Raw genomic sequence first — 2500 nt, forward strand, 5'->3', positions numbered from 1 at the left:
TCCTTCCATTCCACTACTTTACCTGTCATCCATTCACTCAGCAATAAAGCCACACCCTCTCTCTCTCTTCCCCTTTCAATCCCAGACACTCTCCAGACATTTCACCAAACATCACTTCACCCTTCCCTTTTATCTTTGTCTCACACAAAGCCAATACATCCATCCTTCTATTCCTAAACATACTTCCAATCTCACATCTTTTACTCTCTATCGTACTACATCCACGCACAGTCAAACACCCCAAAACTAGAGTGCGGGGAGCAGTCACTCTCCCCCCAGCTCCATCTCTTTGTCAATGTCTCACAGGATTATAGATACAGGAGAGGGGGTTCCCAATCTCCTTGTCCCGTCCCTTTTAGTCGCCTCTTACGACACGCAGGGATAACGTTGGTGCTATTCTAATTGTTTTCATGCCCCCGCATCCACAGTGGGCATATATATATATATATATATATATATATATATATATATATATATATATATATATATATATATATATATACATATATATATATATATATATATATATATATATATATATATATATATATATATATATATATATATATATATATATATATATAATATGAACATGATTTATACTCAAATTTTTCGTACACATCAACATAAGCATGTCACATATAATTAATTGACTTATGTTTTCCTAAGTTCAGCTACTTTGAAGCGAAGTATAAAAAAAAAAAGATTAATCTTGATCTTTTTAGATTTTATTATGGGAAAAGACAAATATTGATTGTTGCATAGAACAAGTGCCATTTTTAGGCAAATTTTGTCCAAGTTATACATATTTTCAGTAAGTTTATAGTATATCTATACGTATGTGTGTGTAAGCTTTACGAATCTAATTGCTCCTACCTCATTTTAGTTACTACGTTCACTGAACCATATGTGAGATATCACTCTGTAGACAGGTCGGAGCCAGGCAAAAACTGCCCTTTTTTGGGGTCAAGGTTTTCTAAACTGATTCTGATACTTTGAACCATGCTGATTCAAATAAGCTTTTGGGCCATCTGAAATTTTGCCCAGAATTCAAGATGGCGGCCAAAATCCAAAATGGCCGCCAAAAATCACAAAATATTTTTTCACGGCGTTGGGTTTAGCTATCAAGATGTTTTTTTCTCCCAGAATAGCTATTTTTAGGCAGAGGAATATGACCCTTTGGTTTAAATTCCGAAAAAAATTGATTTATCCTGGCGAAATCCAAGATGGCCGCCGGAGTCGGCCCACCAACTTACGGATTGCGATAACTCCAGTTCTAGATGGGCTATGACAATAATATTGGTCTCTACCCCCAGGTTTTCAGGGGCAAGGAATCCGAATTTGTCATCTTTTTGAACCACAGGCTACTACATCATGGTTATAATGCATGTTGATGGATGCAAAGCGACACCTGTGACACCTACAAGACTACCAATGTTACCAAATGTGAATGAATTTGCATTCACACTTGATTCTACAAATATTAAAAACAAATTTGTGAAGAACAGGTGTATTCCTAACATAATCATACAATGATTGTATCTGATATAGTCTTGAAAATGGGTACAAATGTCCATGATGTCAAATATCAGTGAGCTTTTACATTATTGCCCTAACTGAGCACTTGCGAAAGCTCTCTATTTTGTCTCTTTCCAGGTCCTATTTTTCCTCAATATGAAATGTCAAGATCACTACATCTGTCAGAGCTCAGACTTTCACAAATGTCAGTCACTGAGGTATCATCATCCGAATCTGTATTGTCTTCAGAACTATCCTCATACCCATCATCGTAATCAACGGCAGTCATCAGCGGTGTCACATGAAGTTCTATACTTCTTGTATAGAACTTTGAGATTCACCAGGGTCATAATTTGTGGTCATTTTCTGTCAAATTATCTCACTCGGGTGACTCGGTGAGCTTGGGTTTCCAGTTGCATCTTGATGCTGAGTTGGATACATGCTACTAAGCTCAATCACAGGAGCGTTCGGTCCAAATTGACAATTCCAAATGTCTTGATATGAAATTGAGTTCACACTTTCCCATCTGTTCATCCAAGTCATTAAGCCCCCCTGACACTTGCACGCATTTGTGGCACGCACTGGCACGCATTGTGTTGTGAACGATGCGTGAACTTGACGTGAACAGTGCGTGGCATGCGTGCTGAGAATTTTGAAATGTTCAAAATTTGTGGCATGCATTGTCACGACAAAATTGGCGTGAACTAGTCGTGAACGATGCATGAACTGGAGTGAACGCGTCTGAACAGTGCTGGACGATGCGGTAGGATGCGTGCTAGTGCGTGGCTATTAAATCAATGGATTTTTCCCTACTTAGGGACGATGCGGGAGGATGCGTGCCAGTGCGTGGCAATTAAATCAATGGATTTATCCCTACTTCCTCATAATCATCAAAGAAAAAATCTGTATAATGACAATATATTCTTTTACCTCTCCCCTTTCCTTATTTAATTGAGAGAGAGAGAGAGAGAGAGAGAGAGAG

The sequence above is a fragment of the Palaemon carinicauda genome, chromosome 9, assembly GCF_036898095.1.
Source record: "Palaemon carinicauda isolate YSFRI2023 chromosome 9, ASM3689809v2, whole genome shotgun sequence".
Classification (NCBI taxonomy): domain Eukaryota; kingdom Metazoa; phylum Arthropoda; class Malacostraca; order Decapoda; family Palaemonidae; genus Palaemon; species Palaemon carinicauda.